Below are 21,787 nucleotides of genomic sequence, written 5' to 3'. Positions count from 1 at the left end.
GTTCTATTGACAGCCCTCGTCTGAGTTGTATACTGCCAACCTCTTACTGCATCCTCACATGGTGAGAAGAAAACAAGCTGGCTCTCTGGCCTCCTCTTATAAGGCACTAAGATTTATGGGGCATCTGGGTGGCTCAGCCCAGACTGAACATCAGTTGACTGAGCATCTGCCTTTGGCTCAGGTCATGGTCCCAGTGTCCTGGGATTAAGCCCTGTGTCGGGCTCCCTGCTCAACGGGGAGCCTGATTTCCCCTCTCTTTCGCCCCTCCTCCCCACTCTCAAGCTCTCTCTCAATAAATACATAAAATCTTAAAAAAAAAATAGCACTAAGATTTAGATTTCAATATATATTAATTTTATGGGGATACAAATATTAAGTCCCTAACACAGTATACTTCTGAGACTCGAAGTCTTGAAAGGCTATACTTTCAAGGAGAAGAGACCAATCCATGGAAGCTTTGCTTTAACTATGCACTTGCTGTTGGGGAAAAAAAAATAGTAATCTCCCATGAGAAATCAAAATTCAAATGTTGGTGTGTTGCCAGAATATACAATACTCATGTAGTACAGGGATCTCGAAGCTGAAATATGAACAAAAAAACACTTCTGGATCACTGAAACTCTGAGACAACCAGGAAAAACAAATATAAAGGGGGCTCAATAGGGACACTTTCATTAATCTAGGAAATACACATTCCCACAGAAAAACAATTCTTGCCGAAGATAAGCTCATTATCAAAAATTTAAAACTGTATAAAGAACTGATTTTTTAGGGCATTTGCAGGGCTCAGTCGGTTAAGTGTCTGCCTTCTGCTCAGGTCATGATCCTGGAGTACGAGGATACAGCCCCACATCCGTCTTCCTGCTCAGTAGGGAATCTGCTTCTCCCTCTGTTCCTCACCCCGCTCATACTCTCTCTCACTTCCTCACTCTCTCCCTAAAAAAAAAAAAAAAAAATCTTAAAAAAAAAAAAAGAAGAACTGAAATAAAAGAACTGATTTTTCCTGAGGTAGAGTCTAAAGATCTACGAAAAGAAAAAAAAGCATAGAGACCTGAGATAAAAAGAACTTTTGAAAGGTAAAATAAGAGATATTTAAGATGACAAATAAGATAAAAAGGATTTAAATAATTACAGAATAACAGAACATTAAGAACAGACAGATAGGAAAAAGAACCAAATAGGACTTCTAGAAAAATACACACTAAAATGTAAAATTCAATAGATTATGTATACAATAGATTGGACTGCAAGACAGATATGATAAATTACATAGAATAGGAAACAGAAACATAAAAAGATAAAAATCTTGGGGTGCTTAGGTGGCTCAGTTGGTTGAGTGTTGGACTCTTGATTTTGACTCAGGTCATGATCTCAGAGTCCTGGGATCGAGGCCCACCTGGGACTACATGCAGAAAGTGGAGCTTGCTTAGAAGTCTCTCTTTACCTTTCCATCTGCCCCTCCTCCCACTCGTGCTCTTAATTAATTAATTAATTAGTAACAAATAAAATCTTTTTTCAAAAAGTGATAAGAAAGAAAAGACAAGTTTCCTACAAAGGAACAATGAATCAGGTTGACAGCAACAAGAAGAGGCTAGCGGATAAGGAAATAATAACTTCCCAAGTCAGAAGGAAAATAAGGCTTAATTCAGAATTCTAACACTAGTTAGAGATGAACTGAGGTAAAATAAGAATGTCTTCAGATAAAAGGGTTTCATCCATCACTTAAATATGAGAAAACTGCTTAGGTCAGAACCAAAAGTGCACCCAGAGCAAGGTGATTTGGGGCAAGTCGTGGATACATACTTCCTAAGTCTAGAGAAGACAGTGGTCACCTGACTAGACCCACCACAAGAATGACTACTACAGCAGTACCACTGAGGGTGTCTAGAACTTAACACAAATACTTCCAAAGAAGTGAAGCTCACTAAATCAGACACAGTATATAACACTTTTGCCAGATGGTTTTTCTGCCTTTTGTCCTATCTTCATGGAGCTAAGATAGCCCTTTAGCTAAATGAAGGAAATTGGCTTCAGTCTATAAGATATCTTTTATTTAGGCCAGATAAACCAATTTTTTTTTTCAAATATCTCCATAAGCATCAGCTTCTAGTGTTCTTTCTTTTTTTCTTTGGAGAGAGAGAGAGAGCTTGTGCATACACTTGGGGAGGGGGGTGAAAGAGGGGAGGGTAGGTAGATGGTGAGGGAGAGAAAGAATGCTAAGGCAGGCCTCACTCCCAGCATGGAGCCGGACACATGGCTTGATCTCAGACCCTGAGAGCACAATCTGAGCTGAATTCAAGAGTCAGATGCTTAACCAACTGAGTCATACAGGCACCCCAAGTTCCTAGTCCCTTTTATACAATAGCATTTTCTTTTAGAAGCACTCCAAGTTGTCAGCATCTTTTATAGAATATAAAATAAAAGCAGAATATGTGATCCAGGAATGTTCTGACCAACATCAAGTAGAAGAGGGTATTGTTCTAGATCAGTAGTTCTTAAACTTTAGCATGCATCAGAATTCCCTGGAGGACTTATTGAAATAGATTTCTAGAACAAAACGTTGAATTTCTTATTCAGATTGCACTTTTTTAACAGGTTTTTTGGTGATGCTAATACTGTTGTTCCAGGGACCACACTCTGAAAACTGTTAAATAATATTCTATAACACAATCTTAGATCAATTTAGCTTTTTGGTAGACTATAGTGTTGCTTATTTAACCTGAACTTGCAATCTACTCAAATTCTCAAGTTGTTACAGGCACATTGATTTGAATAACCTATTAAACATTCCCATTCCTTATTTTCTAACTTTATTGAGAAAATCAACAACAAACATGTTATGGATGGTAGGTCATTAATGACATATTCACCTAGGAAAGATAGTATATTATGCTTTATATTTTAGCTTTAGTTCATCAAGCTAAAAAGAGTTCTAGACCTCTTCATCTCTGATTTATAAGTGAGTCAGGTTTTTTTTTTTTTTTTTTTGAGTTCTCTTGGTATCCTTTCCATGACATTAACAGAACTCAAAGGCTCTGTCTGCACTGAGTACTCTTCAAATTATTTTTTAATTCCATAACGACAGAATTGCTAAGGATGTCAAAAAACAATGAATCAACTACATAACGCTTTCCAAAGACCGTTGAAAAATAGCTTACAGGCTCCTCAACTATATGAACAGTTTATCTAACTGTCCTTTTACTAGTTGTCTAAAAAACCAGTTTTACAAATACTTATCCAAAGCTGAAAAAAAAATTACATTCAACTTTGAGTGCTTGACTCCAGTTACCTAATGAGACAATAAGAGAACACTGCCATTTCCATACCACGGACAGAGGCTCTCTATGCAGGGATATATTAATATGCTGAGAGAACAGCCTATCAAGGAACAGATGTACTCACTGTCAATCAGTTACACTTGAGAAATTAATGACCTTCACTGGTTTTGCTTAGTTATTTTTTGTGCCAACTTCTTGGGTACCAAAGTTCAATTCAAGTCAGTTACACAGACCTAAGATAAATCCCAGAGTACAATCTCCAAGTCTATAAAAATTTACCAGTTTGCTAAAATTGCCCAGCTCTGCTCAAACTTACTTCAATTCAAGATGCTTTGGTTAGCAGGGGATCAACAGACAGAGAATTACTAGAATACAATATAACTTTAATAATTCTTTTTTATTTTAAGGTTTTATTTATTTGACAGACAGAAATCACAAGTAGGCAGAGAGAGAGGGGGAAGCAGGCTCCCTGCTGAGCAGAGAGCATGATACAAGGCTCGATCCCAGAACACTGAGATCATGACCGAGCAGAAGGCAGAGGCTTTAACCCACTGCGCCACCCAGGCGCCCCTTTAATAATTCTTTTTATCACTACCTGATGTTAAGACTCTATGCCCACTGCCTTAGCTAAATTAACCAGGTACGAGGCATTCTCCTATCACTGAATTGGTGAGAACATTTTTGGAAGGAATATGAACATGCTGTGTTTCTACATTTCTATCTTTTATGAACCATAATGAAATGCTATAGCTACCCTGAGCAATTGTGAAGATTCAGGTACTCACTGGCAATATCCAGTCAGGAAAGATAATGAGCCATAAGGTTCTCCATTAGCTAAGTTAAAGAAGACAAATCTTCTGACTACAGTTTCTGCCCCAATCTCCTAAATTTAGCTACAGAGTTCTGAAAATTTGCAAATCAAAGAACAAAGGAAAAGCCACTGAACCTGGGGTCCTGCAAAGAATAAAGTGATCAAAGGCCAAATCATTGTGGCTGTGGGAAAGAAGCAAAGTCTTCTCAAGTTAAAACAAAACAAAACAAAACAAAACAAAAAACCTCAAAAATCTATGTCTGAATTATCTTGAAAACTCTGAAAAATGTCCTGACACTGTAGTTTGAAATATAAGGAAGACTTTCCACAGACAGAGGCTATAACTCACTGTCTCTGTGTCCAAAGTATGATTGACAAACTTAGATCACAGCTTCTAGAATGAACCATGCCAATGTAAAAGCCAAGTGAAGAAAGCTATTGCAGAACACTGGTTCACTACACTGATGAGGAGGAACAGATAAAGTGAAATTCCGACTACTGGCACTGAGCTTACAATAAAACGGGACTTTGGAACTATGAAAAATAACAATAGTATATATAGCATATACAGAAGAGTGCCAAATAGCAATACTAATTTTTATTCTCTATCTTTCATTAGCCAAGTATAGAGAAAAAGTGATTTTTTTTTTCAAGGAGATTTTGGAGGCCAAGCATCTTGAGGATTCTAGAGATGAAAACATACTGATTTATCAGAAACTTACACTAGGTTATGCGGCAATAACAAATAATTCCCAGATCTTCGTGGTTTACAACTATAAAGATTTATTTCTTGCTCATGTTACAGGTCAGCTGGGGGTCAGGCTAAAGAAGCAGCCCCTCCCTGGCACAGAGGGAAGACAGCCATGGCAGAACGATGTAATGATTCTCAAGGATTCTGCTCGAAGGGGACATCCATCCATTCTGTTCACATTTCACTGGACACAGGACATCACATGGTCACACTTGAGGTTACTGGGTAGAGAATTTTAATTCTCTCACAAGGAGAGGCAATAAATAATTAGGGAAAATAATAACACCACCATCTGCCAACTGGTCACAAATACTTGCTTTTTCCTTCTACATACAAAATACACACACCCTGCTCCCCAGAGGGCACAACCAGAAACTCCTATCTAATCATTCCAATAGAGTCACAAAAAAGTCCATAACCTTGTAATAGACTCTTTTTAAAGTCTAGATCTGGCACCTTTTACTCTGGAGACCAATAAACTAAAAAGACAAGTTAGCTGCCCCTCAAACATCCAACCTATAATTACAGAACAGGAATACCACCATCGGAATAATCTTTAATTTGGAAAGGGGAAGACAGGAAACACACGGCAGTCTCTTATCCATGTGAATTCTGAAACTTTGCTGGACAGAAGTTCTAAGAGCCACTTGCCCTGGGAGTAAAGAACATTCCTTCATTGGGGCCTGCAGTGGCTTCCTTGTTCACTGCTCTCTGAGGCTGCTGGCTCTGGCCTTGGGGAGGACATTCACTTTTCTTGATTCTTGCCAGATACTCAACTTTAATTGAAGCTGAGGTTTTAACAAAACTGTGCTGGCTTTAGTTTTGATGTGGTCTTTGATAGGTGGCTGAAATATAATGGGTTTCTGTCTACTTGAATAATTTTCAATTATATATTTAATCAGCTGAAAAAGAGAAACAGATAAATATGGTGACTCTTTAATTGCTGGAATTTCTAGATTCTCCCTATTCCCTTTATATCCTGTTAATTAACAGGCCAATTCTTTCCTGAGTTTATCTCTACTTTGTAAGCAAATGAAGGCAATGGAAACCAAAGAACATTGGTCACATTTTGTTTCCCAAACTCTCCTACTGCCTAATACCACATACTCAATCTGGTATATTATTTGATTTCGTTACCTTAGGTGACATTTTTGCCAAAAGTTTTATCACAGAAACTACTATATTATATTAAGAATATATACAGGGGTGCCTGGGTGACTCAGTGGGTTAAAGCCTCTGCCTTCGGCTCAGGTCATTGTCCCAGGGTTCTGGGATCGAGTCCCACACTGGGCTCTCTGCTCAGCAGGGAGCCTGCTTCCTCCTCTCTCTCTGCCTGCCTCTCAGCCCACTTGTGATCTCTATCTGTCAAATAAGTAAATAAAATCTTTATATATTAAAAAAAAGAATATATGGGATGCCTGGGTGGCTCAGTTGGTTGGACGACTGCCTTCGGCTCAGGTCATGATCCCGGAGTTCCGAGATCGAGTCCCGTATCAGGCTCCCAGCTCCATGGGGAGTCTGCTTCTCTCTCTGACCTTCTCCTCACTCATGCTCTCTCTCACTGTCTCTCTCTCAAATAAATAAATAAAAATCTTTAAAAAAACAGAATATACACATATTCTTTCCCAATTTTTCTATTGAGCTTGTTCCTAATAATAAGATTTATATCTTAATTTTTCTTATATATACATATTTTCTTGGTTTGTCTTTAATTACCTAGAGTTGTCTTTAATTTTTTTATTATAGTAGCTTGCATCATATATGAATTTCAACTTTTATGTGGTTAAGCACTTTAAAAATACAATTTTGGTCTATTCTACATCATTGTTATCTTTTCTATTACCAAACCCCACTATTTTAGATGCTGCTGCTTTATACTGATTATTTCATAACCTGAATTTTTCTATCCAGAACACTGCTTTGTCTTCCTGCTAAACAATCTGGTTTTCTTCTAGGCCCCTCATTTCAAAATTGCCTCTTATATGTCATACATACTTCTTGTCACATTTATTTCTACCTATTTCATTATTTTCTTGCAATGGTAAATGCAATCCATTTTCATAACATTTTATAATACGGTATAAGGTATAGACAGGCAGAAGAACATGATACATAATATTGTATATGGCACTATTACTAATTCTAATATTTTGCAATTGGTTGTCTTGGATTGTGTCAAATGGATAATCACATTGTCTATAAACTGGACCTTTCTCACTTCCTTTCCAAGAGTCCCACTGCTTATTATTTTTCTCGTCTTACTGCAGTGGCTTCGATCTCCAGAAAAACGCCGAATGTTAGTGGTGACAATGGGCTTGTTTGTTATGGCTCTTGCATAATGTTTTTACCACTAAATATAATGTTTATTCCACATCCCTGGTAAACAGCAATGATTAAATTAATGGAGTTTCTGTTCACTATTAGCTTGTTTGGCTTCTATCAAGAATAGCCATTAAATTATATCAAATGTTACACTGTTAATTTCATGTTAAAGTATCAAACTATTTTCAATACTCAAGAGGTGGCCATACAGTTTTTCCCTTTTAATCTTCCTGTATTGTGTATTTTTTTTTTACAATGTGACATAAACCTCTCTTACCTAATTTTGAGGTTGTTTGCCTTCATTCTATTTTCTATAATGTTAATATTGCTTTCTTTTTCTTATATATGCCTGGAATATTTTCTCACACATGTATTTGAGTGGGGGGGGGGGGTAAAAGGGTAATCGGTATTGAGGAGGGCACGTGCTGAGATGAGCACTGGGTGTTATACTTAACTAATGAATCACTGAACACTACATCAAAAACTAATTGGGTACTATAGAGTGTGTAACTGAACATGATAAAAAAAAGTTAATTTATTTTATTTGAGTAGTATTTCTTACAAAAAATACAAAGTCAAATTTTTATTTAAGGCAAATCCAACAGTCTCTATGTTTAAAGGGAAATTTTACAATTTTCACATTAGGTGTCATTTTTGACACATTTGGACTAATTACCACCATCTTATTTCATATTTTCTCTTTTATCACATTTCCTTTTTATTTTCTCCTGATCTATATTGGTTAAATTCTCCTATTTCTGTTTTTCCCTCTTCTGTTACACATTTTCATTTTGTTATTTTTAATTGCAATTCTGAAATTTTTAAAACATTTGAAAGATGTATTTCAGTTAGTATCTAGAGCTAACCAATATTGAGAGTCTCCAGTGGAATATGACAAAAATCTTGGATGCTTTCTCTTCCTTTTCTCCCACCTTGTATCCACTACATGTTGAGATTTTCTGAGATCTGCCATTTACAATACACATGAATATCATTAATTTTAAGTATAAATTTACTGGTTTCTTTGCTCATTGTTCTTGCCTGGATTTATGTTAAACTTTAGTAACATATATTCCTGAATGATTGCAGAGAAAGATGGGAAGCTTTTGAGTTCTGCCAAATCCAACAATGTCTTTTTTCTGGGTTTTTTTGTTTTGTTTTGTTTTTTGTTTGTTTGTTTGTTTGTTTGTTTGCAGTGCTGCTATAAATACAAGTTTAGGCATAACAGAAGTCTAATTTCAAAATGATTTACCTTCAGAAATATAACAATATTGATTCACTTTCTTCTAGTATCCAATGTTGCTAATACTCATTTAACCAATCTTACTAGATGATTCCTCAGCTGTGTCTATTCTATTTAGCTACTATATTGTGTTCTTAAAAATTCATTTAGTGATCACAGCTTTGTACTAAAGCTTGAAATCAGGTAACGTGATGCCCCCAGTTTTATTTTTGTTTTTCAACACTTCCTTAGCGATTTGGGGTCTCTTCTGATTCCATACAAATTTTAGGATTATTTGCTCCAGCTCTTTGAAAAATACCGGTGGAATTCTGATCAGAATGGCATTAAAAGTATAGATTGCTCTAGGCAGTATAGACATTTTAACAATGTTTATTCTTCCGATCCAAGAGCATGGAATGGTTTTCCATCTTTTTGTGTCTTCTTCAATTTCTTTCATGAGTGTTCTGTAGTTGGAGAGGATGTGGAGAAAGGGGAACCCTCTTACACTGTTGGTGGGAATGCTAGTTGGTGCAGCCACTTTGGAAAAGAGTGTGGAGATTCCTCAGGAAATTAAAAATAGAGCTTCCCTATGACCCTGCAATTGCACTACTGGGTATTTACCCCAAAGATACAGATGTAGTGAAAAGAAGGGCCATCTGTACCCCGATGTTTAGAGCAGCAATGGCCACGGTCACCAAACTGTGGAAAGAACCAAGATGCTCTTCAACAGACGAATGGATAAGGAAGATGTGGTCCATATACACTATGGAGTGTATGCCTTCATCAGAAAGAATGAATACCCAATTTTTGCAGCAACATGGATGGGACTGGAAGAGATTATGCTGAGTGAAATAAGTCAAGCAGAGAGTCAATTATGGCCATGGTTTATGATCTTTTTAATACACTGGCTTATTGCATTTGCTGAATCTCTTTTTGTTTGCATTTGCTGAATTTTTAAAGATGGTTTTCACCAATGTCATATAAGATTGACTTGCAGGGGTTTTTATTATTGTTGTTTAACTTTTTAAGGTCAGGTTTTTATACTAATATTATTCTGTCTCAGGAATGTAATTATTAACTATGCCTTCTATCTCCAAGATCCAGGATAGTTTTAATGGCATTAAGATTACCAATTCCTGGGGCGCCTGGGTGGCTCAGTGGGTTAAAGCCTCTGCCTTGGGCTCAGATCATGATCCCAGGGTACGCGGATCGAGCCCCGCGCCGGGCTTTCTGCTCCAGAGGGAGCCTGTTTCCTCCCCTCTCTCTCTCTCTGCCTGCCTCTCTGCCTACTTGTGCTTTCTCTCTCTGTGTCAAATAAATAAAATCTTTAAAAAAAAAATTACCAATTCCTTATTAGTTAAGCAGAGTCCATCCATTAAGCCATCTAGAAGGCATTTTAGTTAAGACGAGGGATAGCTCTTTGTAACAGTTTTATTCTTATTTTTTTGTTGTTTCAGTTTTTCTATCCCCTATTAAATTTGCTTAAAATTTCCTAGAAAATCATAAATTTTATTTAAAATTTCAAATTTGTAGGGGTGCCTGGGTAGCAGTCTGGTAAGCATCCGACTCTTGGTTTTGGCTCAGGTCATGATCTCTGGGTTGTGAGATCAAGCCCCATGTCAGGCTCTGTGCTCAGCTCAGAGTCATTAGGACTCTCTCTCTTCCTTTCCCACTGCCCCTGCCCCCCCCGCATAAAATAAAATATAAATAAGTCTTTAAAAATAAATAAGTAAAATTTCAAATTTGTAGTACAGATTTGTGCAAAGTAGTAGCATTCAATTTTGTCTCTATCTTCAGTCATCTCCCAATTCTTATCTTCAACTTCAGGTATTTCTGTCTTTCTTCCTTTCCCTAACTTTAGACTAATGACTTTTACATTATCAAAGAAAAAGCTTTTTAATCTATCAGTTCGATTGATATAGATTTCATTGATTAATAGTTTTATCATTATTATTTAGTTCCTGTTGCTATACTTTTGTTGCTGATTTTTTTTTAAAAATGTATACAAGTGTTGCTTCATTCTTTATAGATTAAAACTGGAAACATTCAAATTATGAACTTCCCTTGAAGTATGCTTCCTTGACATGTTTTGCTTTTATGAACCATTATTTTTAAAATTTCCAGAAGTTACACTTTCGACTTCTACGATCAGTATATAGTAAGAAATGTATAGTAAGTGTAAAGTAAGTGTACAGTATATAGAAGTGTATAGTAAGAAATTTTTTTCTTGTCAGTATTACTATTACACAGATAATCAGACTGTTTCTCCACATTTGCTGACGTTGCCATCTAAGCCCACGTGAATCTGATGCCATGGTTTGAGCTCGCAACTATTACAGTACTTTCTATCACCTCCTCCCTCATCATTTCTATTGTTTTCATCTTTTCCTTTACGGCTTATATTTTTTCTTTTTTCTTTTTTTTATTTTTTATAAACATATATTTTTATCCCCAGGGGTACAGGTCTGTGAATCACCAGGTTTACACACTTCACAGCACTCACCAAAGCACATACCCTCCCCAATGTCCATAATCCCATCCCCTTCTCCCAAACCCCCTCCCCCCAGCAACCCTCAGTTTGTTTTGTGAGATTAAGAGTCACTTATGGTTTGTCTCCCTCCCAATCCCATCTTGTTTCATTTATTCTTCTCGTACACACTTAAGCCCCCATGTTGCATCACCACTTCCTCATATTTTATATATTTTTTCACTCCCCTTCTTCCTTTCAATCATTAATTTAAAAAATACATAAAATTGTCAAGTTTTAGTTTTATTAGTGATGACTTTGTATGTTTAACATCAGTATTTAATGCACTTTAAAATGTCAATAATTAGGGGTACCTGAGTGGCTCAGTCAGGTCACAGTTTCAGGGTTGTGAGATGAGCCCTGTGTCAGGCTCCATGCTGGGCGTAGAGCTTCCTTAAGATTCTCACCTTCTCCTTCTATCCCTCTCCCACTTCCCAAATAAGTAAGTAAATAAACAAACAAATAAATAAATAAAATATCAATAATTATAAGATGCATTGTTATTTTTAAGTGACCAAGAAAGAAAATACGGTGCCAGTTATAGCTGTAGGTCACAATTGATTAGACAAATTCTAAGTCCAGAGACGTTAAAATGTGAAAAGAAATGTTTTTTACAACTGATGAAATATATCAGTATGCTGAAGCCATAGTTTTCCATTTATATGCTTCAAAAATAAACTCCCTTATGAACTATGAAGCAATTCACATGTTAATATGAGGCTCCCTCCCAATCCCACCCCCACTAAAATACTGCATTTTGCTGGTTCTTCTTTAACTTTTTATCCCAACTGATTATCATCGATGATGATATATCTTCTATTTAAACATTTGAATAGTCCATTCTTTCCCCCTACACTGCTTGGTTCTGTGTTTAGCATGCTCATCTCCAATTTTCTATATGGTAATTTTACCATTTATACATTTCTTCTTTCTTTTTTTTTTTTTTTTTAAGATTTTATTTATTTACCTGACACAGAGAGAGAGATCACAAGCAGGCAGAGAGGCTGGCAGAGAGAGAGGAGGAGCAGGCTCCCCACTGAGCAAAGAGCCCAATGTGAGGCCCAATCCCAGGACCCTGAGATCATGACCCAATCCGAAGGCAGAGGCCCAACCCACTGAGCCACCCAGGTGCCCTACATTTCTTCTTTTGACTCATCTTCTAAGTAAATTTCTACATGGGGTTCATAGAGGCTATAATTGCTTACTTTAAAAATTTTTTTTTATTTTTTCATTTTTATTTTATTACATAATTTCTTACTTTTTAACTTAAGTCACCTATTTTTTCCCCTTCAACATTACATAGGCATTATTACAGTGTCATTTGGGGTCTGAGGAAAAAAATATGAGGCCAACTCAATTTGTTAACTTTGTAGGTGACTTTTTTCTTACTCTAGTAATACTTGGGAGAAATTTTTAAATGGTAAAGTCACTAGGATGCTAAGTCTTTATTACTTTTCCCTGGTATTTAGTAAACTCTTTTCAATCTGTAGATTAAAGTCTTTTATTTCCGGGATGAGTTTTTTTCCCTCTGTATCAATAAATTTCCACTAATAGTTTTTAATCTCTCTTATTGCCTTTTATGTGATTTTTTTCAAGAATGCCCTAAGCCATTGAGTCCATCTGCTGCAGCATTCGCTCTATATCTTCCTGTATCTAATGTGGTTTTAATTATTTGAATAGTTTTATTCATCCCCCCTCTGCCAACTGTCTTTTAATCTTACTTTAGTGTCCTTTTATCTGTATCTTAATCTCTTAAACTCTTCTTTGATCTCTTATCATACAGTTTATGCTCACTTTTATCTCCTTGAGAGTGTTGAGAATTATTATTTCTTAAAGAGTTCTTTAGTTTCCTAAAGCAATTCTTCTTTCAAAATATATTCCTCCATTGCCTTTTATGTTCCTACTTATTTTACTTATTTTTAGTAGCCCTCCTATAAGATTCCAAGTTGTGCTCATCATTTAGCTAAGAGAAGAGCAATTTGGTTATCACTGCTATTTACTATGATTAATGTGGTTGGACTCTCCTGCTTCTCAGGAGCTTTTTAAAAACATACTTTATAATCTGAGCTGGAAGTCTAGAAATTGGTTGAATATAATGTCTGTTCATTCCTCCAGATCCCTTGGGAAGTGGGGAGAGGTTGGTAGAGAAGAACGAATCTAGCAGAGATAACCTACACTCAAATACATCATCTCCAAACACTCTTACCAAATTGGATAACTCCCTTGACCCAAGTTAATGTTAAGATCCATGAGGGTAACTCTTTTTGATTTTAGAAATTATCCACTTCAGAGCCAACAGCAGAACTGGTTGGGCTTTTCCACAACAGTAAGTCAAATTGAGAAAAATAAAGACAGAACAACCCACCCCTCTATCAACTTACCCTCTCCTGTCATTCTCTACTCTAAAGTATGAAAATTAGCCTGAATTTGGTATTGGCCATTTGTATCCTTAGTGCTTCTAACTCTAAGGTAAGCATTATTGATAAGGTCTTTCTGAACTTTCTCACTTATTTTGCAGAACCTAGAACCTGTTTGAAACTGGGGGTATATGTTATCAGCCTTTGACACTCAACTTTGATTTAGTTCAAATTTAATTAAAATCAAGAAAATATTCTTTGCAATAATTGAAATGGGGCTAGGGTCAATCCTACTGTTTCATTTTTGGCTGAAGCTTACAACTCTATTTTTGCTTCTTTATGTCCATTTTGGAGAATGTTTCAGGTAGGGCAATCACCCAAATTAGCTATCTTTCCTAGAATTCGCCAATTTCCCTTTTCACATTAATTTCAGATAATTTCTCGTAAGACTTGATGAAATCAAATTTAGGGATATCAAATAATAGCCCTTTGTAATTAGTGATAATTATGTTTGAATTTTACCTTGAACTTTAAGTACTCTAAGATAATTTCATTAACTTTGTCCCATTAAGACAAGTAGACAAAACAAAAAGTTACCTTTAGCTTTTGATTCCAATGACACTGTCACAGTACTCCAGTAACTTTTCTGAAAGTCATTATGGGAGTCACATATTTGCATTTGATCTCTACAAGTATTCTGGCACTTTCTGTCGAATGAGCTCCCAGTTGTCTCCAATAGACTATTCTTGCCCTTTCCAAGAATGGAAAAGGCAGATAAAAAGATGAAGATGTTGGAAGGTAACGAAAACATTTTTTAAACTGAAGATTATTTAAGATGGTAAACCATGTCTGATTAAAAGCCAACAGGCCACATTAGGAGAAATGAATAAAGTGCCAAGGGCAAGTAATGATGCAAAATATAAGCATAGAGTGGTATAATTTTTTGAATAAACATTTTGTAACTTAGATAACCACAGGAGGCTATACAGTCATGCTAATCACTCTCTGAATATTCTTTTTTTAATTTAAATTCCATTAGCCAATATGCAGTACATTCGTTTTTGATATAATGTTCAATGACTCATTAGTTGTATATAACACCCAGTGCTCATCACATCACATGCCCTCCTTAATGCCCATCACTGAGTGGCCCATCCCCACACCCCCTCCCTTTCTGTCACCCTCAGTTTGTTTCCCAGAGTCAAGAGCCTCATATGGTTTGTCTCCTTCTCTGATTTCTTCGCCTTCAGTTTTCCCTCCTTTCCCCTATTGTCCTCTGCACTATTCCTTATATTCCACATATGAGTGAAACCATAAGATAATTGTCTTTCTCTGCTTGACTTATTTCACTTAGCATAATCCCCTCCAGTTCCATCCATGTCTATGTAAATGGTAGATATTCATCTTTTCTGACGGCTGAGTAATAGTCTTGAAACTCCTCTTTTACAACAGCTTTCATGGCCATTACTACATTATTTTCAGTGGAAGCAATTATTCACCATTTGAGTGATAATTTTTTAAATTTTTAATTTTTAATTCATTAGAGCAGTGATGATTTTGTTTTCCAGGGGACATCTGACAAAGTCTGGAAACATTTCGATTGTTACAATTTAGGCAGAAGGTGGGGTGGGACCACTGGCATCTGATGGGTACAGGGCAGGGATGTTGCTAAACATCCTAGAGTGCACAGCCCCCACAACAAAGAAGTATCCAACACCAAATGTCAATAGTGCCATGACTGAGGACCCCTGCTTTAGAGTCAAGACTGAGGAATAAAAGGGTAGATTGCTTAAGGATGGTTTCTTGCATTATTTAGGCAACAAAATTTCTTGGATGAAGAAACAATTAAATTGAATGGCACTCTTTGGGATAATAAATAATAATTATGAAACAACAAGATCCATAAAATGGCTCTAAATATATTGCTTTGGGGAAAACTATATACCTTCCAAGAAGACTGTATCAAAGGACAAAGTTTATTTACAAGTGTGTTTTAATTGCCTTAAAAACCAGAAACATACACACACACACACACACACACACACAGCTAAAGACACATAACATAACTGAGAAGGTTATATTTCTTCATCTTATTAGCTGCAGAGTTTTATAAGAAAGAAAAAACAAACTGTGCATACAGCCAGCATTTTCTGCTCATCTATAAAGTTGGTCTTTGCTTCCAAGTATATGCATGAAACATACGGTTCTCCCTGTAAGTCTTGAAGACTCTTTATGCTAAAGTTTGAGGGGAAAAAAAGATATAAAGGAAAGCAGAATCTATAAAAACTCTAGTACCTTGAAAAGTCATAACAAAGGGAAAACTTAACTTTATAACTCACTTAAGGTATCATTTCACCACCAAGTTCCACTGAAAGAAATGGATAACCTCAATTAAAGGCAAATAAAAAGGCAGAAAAAGTCCTGAAGTTCTCTATTTGGGTTAAACTATTCAAAGAAACTGAGGGGCCGATCCTTCCAGCGAGAACTGTTAACACATTGTACATTAAAAGGAACAAATTTTGGAGCTGGAGACTTGACATCGACTTGGAGGTCAACAAATTCACGACTATGGGAACACAGACAAGGTCTTAAATATAAGGATCCCAAGTCCCTCCACTGTAAATCGGGGATACTAAAATCTACCTTCTCAAATGCTGTGTGCTGTTATGATCTTAAATCATAGTAGAGACCAAAAGATCAGACAGTTCAGCCTACCTGATTTAACTTCCTAGAGCACTGAAAAGACCACAGAATCATTTTTAAGTTACTGTAGGACTCTTACCTAGTATAGAAATTCTCACTCTACACATACTTTTCCAGAATTGGTATCATAGCTTCAAATAAGATTCACCAATGACTTCATAATGAATTGAAACAGTTACTTGATGAGTAGCTTATTTATTCAGATTTTGCTGCGTATTACCCCTATTAATACTAGACCCCGTATGAAAGATCTGCTATAATAAGAATGAAGGATCTGCTATAAGAACAGAAGGATCAGTTTATGCTCTTGCCTAGATCTTCAGTGAGGGTGACAAATTAAATCTGGAGTAAATAGCTATCTACTGACCACAGCTTATTTCAGTGATGCATTATTCTTAAAAAGCATCTTTAGGACAGCTAGATTAGAAATGCATCCCATGTAGTTAAATCAGCAACACTCCAGGGACACCTGGGCGGCTCAGGCAGTTAAGCACCTGACTTTGGCTAAGGTCCTGCCTTTAGGGTCCTGGGATTCAGCCCCACATCCAGCTCCGTGCTCAGGGAAGAACCTGCTTCTCCCTCTGCCTCTGCCCCTCCCCCCTGTTCATTCTCTCTCTCTGTCTCAAATAACTAAGTAAAATCTGGGGGGTGGGGGGAACAGCGACACTCCAAATCACTACAGTATATTTTTCCTTAAAGATTTTATCCTTACAACATTCCCAAGCAGCACAGTGCCTCATTGAGCACATAGTAGGTGCTCAATAAATATTGGTCAAACTAAATTGAAACCAGTGAACCTCAAATTCTAGGAGGTTGAGTTATTCTAAAGTTACACACCTAATAACAAAATAAATTAAGCAATGAGATGGAAGTGTCATAGAATCAGAATGGCATTAATACCAATCTATCTAAGGCATTAGACTACAAAGATACATTAAAACTTGATCAGGAACACACCACAGAGAAAATATAGTCATTCTGAAACTTGGACCTATAATTCTCAATCTTTCTAAGTAAGCACTCATACAGACCAGTGTATACACTTTTCCCTAATCTAATCATCTCTAAGATGATTTCAGAAATCTTCTTCCACTCACATTTAATGCATTCTCTTTTCATTAACACTTCAGAACCCAGTTTAGAGTCCTGCTATGTGGATATCTAAAGCAAGATATACAAATGCCAAGGTAATGGACTAGGATTTCCTTTTGAAATTTTTCCTAAAGCCCAATTTTATTTTCCTTCTGCCATATTACCCAGAAAAACAACATGCATCAAAAAAGCACTACCATGATTCTGTATAAGGTTGATATTTTTACTCAGGAACTCGAGGCAACAAAATTCCACCTCTGCCACTTTCGAGCTGTGTGACCCTGGGCAACTTAATTAAGTTCCCTGTGCTTGAGTTTCCTCATCTGTTAAATGAGTAAAATACTACCAGTCTCACAGGATTCTGAAACAATATTTGTAAAGTAACTCAGAAAAGTCTGTGTATATTATTGGTGGTTAGTTTTTGTTAAATAAATAAGATCTATTTGGGGAGGAACAGCCTCAAAAGACTTATTTTACAGATACACAAATATAAAAATTATTGTAAAATCCATAAATTAACACATTTTAACTTAACCTTTTATGCTTTTACATCTGGCTGCATTTAAGACATTTCTTTGTCTAAAATAAAAATGGAATCTTGAGTGTTATTCTGATCTGGGATCCTATTCTGGCTCTTGTAATGAAAAAAGTCCCCAGAATCATAATATCATAGCTAAGTGTTTCTTGCTATATAACTTATAACCAACAATATATACAATATAGAAGCTACATGCATCCCACTGAGTTAACACATTTAAGAAATGTCATTATCAGTAATATGCTTTCATTAAATACAGGACAGTAACTTCTCCATTAAACTTCCTATTACAGGACAAAGTTGAAAGACAAAGAATCATATAAATAAAAGGAATGATTAAGGTCTATTTATTCCAAATATTTTACACAATGTCATATGTGTAACACTCTAATCTGAAGAGTAAGTACATAGTCAATGACCTCAAAGTCATGTCCAAATCTAAATTCATCCCCTCTTCCTACAACTGCTCTTTAGAGGTTATTTACCTTCTTGATACTATCACCCTCAACCCCTGGCTCAGTTATCTATAAACCCCCTAGCTTTCAGTTATCTATAATTCACCCCTTGCTCTAAACACCCACTCATTAACCATTTATTCCGTCCTACCTCCATATTATTTCTCTTCAACTCTATTCTGTCAATTCACACATTATTTTCTTTTACTTTTTTTTTAAGATTTTATTTATTTATTTGACAGAGAGACAGACAGCGAGAGAGGGAACACAAGCAGGAGTAGTAGAGGGAGCCAAAGGCAGACGCTTAACGACTGAACCATCTAGGAGCCCCAATTCAAACATTCTTTAATCTGAACTCAATGTACTACGAGAAATTTTTGCAACTACTAGTTTTCCTATCTATAATTGTTCTATTTCCAATCCAATTTCCTGCAATCAAATTAATTTTCCAGAAACAAAGTATGATTTTAATACTTCCTTGCTCAAAATCCATCAGTGATTCTCCATTTTCCTCTACTTGCTGTAGGGATCTCGCATAGTCTGGCTCCAAATATCGCCTTTTCTAAATCACTTTTCCCTGCTATTTTTATCTTTATATATCTTACACTCAGCAAATATCACATTATTCATTATTTCCCATCCACTATCCCCCTATGCTTCCAGGCTTGATTGCCTTTTTTGTTTGTTTGTTTGTTTGTTTGTTTGTTTGTTTAAATAGGGTTACATCTTTCTTAGAAGATCTTCCCTAAAAACTCTTGGAAAGAATTGTGTTATTTTCTTCATAAAATCATTCCTAAACTTCCTCTCTCTTGAACTCCTGCCTGGACATCCAAGGTGTTTTACCTATAGCACTCTCAGGGCATGGATGGTATTTTACATTGACCTGTCATCCTTAAAATACCTGTAGGTGTTTAATGAACTCATTTGAATGACTGCTGAATGTAACATCTATCTTCACATGAATGAAGGTATTAACTTTTGAAGCTACCACTCCAAGATCATAAGGAGTGTTGACTAGAAGGGGGATTACCATATACCACACTGTACTTTCCTTTCACCTGGACTATTTGTCAATCATTAAATCAATCTATCATGTCCATACATATGTACATATATACACTACTACATATATAGTATCTGCATGTATATATGTACATACACAAACAAATACACACATATTACAGTGTAAAAGAATCTTGAAAGCACTATGGTATCTAAAAAGAATGCTAGACTAGAAATCAGGGTATCTGGGTTTTATTTTATTTAATAATTTTGTTTTCCATTAAATAATTGTAATAAGCTAAGTCAAGTCACTAAAGGCCTCTGAAATTCATTTTGTTAATCTATGTGGAATGAAGTATATTAGGCATCAGGGAAGAAACTATAGTAATATAAAAAGACAAGACACAGGTTACTCCATTAGCAAAGAGTGTTACTGATTTACTGTGTTCTAATGCTCAGCACAAAGCTAAGGTTGTCTTTTCTCTTCTCTCAGATTATACAGTATGCTGAACTGTTCTATAATTATTTGTTTTTGAAAAACATGGTTATGTTTATTTAACTCTATGTATAGAAGGATACTCTCCATCCTCTATTAATTTAAGAAACTGATGTTTAAGTAAGTTTCACTTACTTGTGCAGCATAAGGAATAACATGGAGGACATTAGGAGAAGGAAAGAAAAAGTGAATTGGGGGAATTCGGAAGGGGAGACGAAGCATGAGAGACTGTGGACTCTGAGAAACAAACTGAGGGTTTTGGAGGGGAGGGGGGTGAGGGTCGGGGATAGGTGATCCTGGTGTGGGTGTTAATTAAGGAGGGAATGTATTGCATGGAGCACTGGGTGTGGTGCATAAACAATGAATCTTGGAACACTAGAAAAATAAAATTAAATTAAAACAAAGAAAGAAAAAGAAACTGATGCTCAATTTATGCGATTAGACTGCTGTTCACAAAATCAACTTATGATGAATAGGTAACAGCTTGCACAAATAGAGGAAAATAATGTATTTCAATATATTTTTTCATGCATTCTCACTTGAGGTGTACTTGAAACAATTTCCTGTGGGAGGAAAGTTTAGACAGTTTATCATAGTCTCTCAATTAACAAAAGAACTTTATTGTGGGAATACAGAATAAATGTGTTAATATTGATTAATAATTGATCAATATTGATTAATAATTAATCAATATTAGCTTTTAAATTAATCAGTATTAATAAATTAGATTTAATAATTTATCAGATTTAATAAATTACATGTGAAAATAAATAATAAATTTTATTGATTTATTTGATGATTGTTAATATAATAAATAAATAAACTAAATGTTAAACCAAATATACCGCCTAGACAACTAAGATAGTGCCTATACACAACATTAAAGTAGAATATGAAAATTAGCAAAAATGACTATATGTTGGTTTAGAGCATCTATTTAAATTAATTATAATATTCAAATCTAAATGGCTCAAATCAGAGTTCTTTATAAAGACTGAGTGCAGTCCTATCTTCAGACATCTGAACAGGAGCTTCACCAGGGATAAGTCCACTTCAGTAGCAACTCTGCCCACTTACGGACAAGACACTGTAGTTGTCACAGTTGCATCTGGGAAGATAGCTAAGGACTCTAGGAAAAATGCAGTGTCATTGGCATTCTTTACACATTCACAAATTTAAAAAAAGAGTCCTATGAGATTCCAGAGTGCCAGACAGGGAAATAAAAGAAAAGCACATAATTGCCAGTCTATTGTTTCACCTGTATTCAAACCTATAAGAAAAATAATCCTTAGATCATATTATGCAGACTCTGGAAGTCTTATACCATAGCAATAAACTATAATTTACGTTCTAATTCTTTATCTATACAAGGTGAAAGATCTGTACTCTGAAAACTTTAGTACTGATGAAAGAAACTGAAGACAACACAAACAAATGAAAAGATATCCCATGCTCATGGATTGGAAGAACTAATATTGCTAAATGTTCATACTACCCAAAGAAATCTATAGATTTATATAATCCCTATCAAAATACCAACAGCATCATTCACAGAACTAGAACAAATAATCCTAAAATTTGTATGGAACCACAAAAGACCCCAAATACCCAAAGCAATCCTAAAACGGAAGAACAAAACTGGAGATATCAGAATCCCTGATTTCAAAAATACACTACAAAGCTGCAGAAATCAAAACAGTATGGTAAGGCACAAAAACATACATACAGATCAATGGAGCAGAACAGACAGCCCAGAAATAAACCCATGATTACATGGTCAATTAATCTTTTACAAAGCAGGAAAGAATATAATAGGAAAAAGACAGTCTCTTCAACAAATTATGTTGGGAAAACTGGACACCTACATGCAAAAGAATGAAACTGGAACAGTTCCTCAGACCATACACAAAAATAAACTCAAAATGGATTAAAGACCTAAATGTGAGACTTGAAACCATAAAAATCCTAGAAGAGAGGACATAATTTCTCTGTCAACAGCCATAGCAACATTTTCCTAGATATGTTTCCTGAGGCAAGGGAAATAACAGCAAAAATAAATGATTGGGTCCACATCAAAATAAAAAGCTTCTGCACAGCAAAGGAAACAAACAAAAAACTAAAAGGCAACCACTGAATGAACGAAGATATTTGCAAATGATATATTTGATAAAGGTTAGTTTCCAAAATATATAAAGAACTGATATAATTCAACACCCAAAAACCAAATAACCCA

The 21,787-nt window shown here is 35.7% G+C and overlaps 1 protein-coding gene and 1 long non-coding RNA gene across 4 annotated transcripts in view; one reads left to right on the top strand and one right to left on the bottom strand.

Moving 5' to 3' along the window:
• The window catches only part of LOC309871228, a 50,978-nt gene extending 45,732 nt beyond the window's left edge, over positions 1–5,246 (top strand). Inside the window, exon 4 of the long non-coding RNA XR_014315093.1 lies at positions 4,895–5,246. This is a non-coding gene — a long non-coding RNA (uncharacterized lncRNA). The remainder of the gene's footprint in view (positions 1–4,894) is intronic.
• Positions 1–21,787, bottom strand: part of EXOC6B (exocyst complex component 6B) — a 604,005-nt gene that overhangs the window by 202,939 nt on the left and 379,279 nt on the right. The window lies entirely within an intron of this gene.

Source organism: Mustela nivalis (genome assembly GCF_964662115.1).
Source record: "Mustela nivalis genome assembly, chromosome: 8".
NCBI lineage: Eukaryota > Metazoa > Chordata > Mammalia > Carnivora > Mustelidae > Mustela > Mustela nivalis.
Note: the sequence above shows the minus strand (reverse complement) of the source record. Positions and strands in the feature narration are given on the sequence as shown.